Source organism: Branchiostoma belcheri, unplaced genomic scaffold, assembly GCF_001625305.1.
Source record: "Branchiostoma belcheri isolate BF01 breed outbred unplaced genomic scaffold, Haploidv18h27 scaffold35, whole genome shotgun sequence".
In the NCBI taxonomy this organism is placed as follows: domain Eukaryota; kingdom Metazoa; phylum Chordata; class Leptocardii; order Amphioxiformes; family Branchiostomatidae; genus Branchiostoma; species Branchiostoma belcheri.
Window position 1 is genome coordinate 1985479 of NW_017803965.1, and position 275 is coordinate 1985753.

Genomic DNA, 275 nt, shown 5'->3' on the forward strand with positions numbered 1-275 from the left:
AGTTTTGACAATGTTATCATTTTCATGCTACATTTGTATATCTCCCCACAATTCTATTTGGTAGGTTCCTTATAGTATAAGCTATGTTATCTCCACCTAACATTTTGTATTAGCAGATTAACTGTTGACCATGTGGGAGGGGCATTTATATCACTCCATCTCTCTGGCCATTTCATTTCGGTCCTGACTTAAAAAAACAAACCTGGCAAGGAGCATCTTCAGTTCCTAGGATTTCAAGTTGTCAAGTTAACGTTGTTGTCAAGGTTGGCAAATAT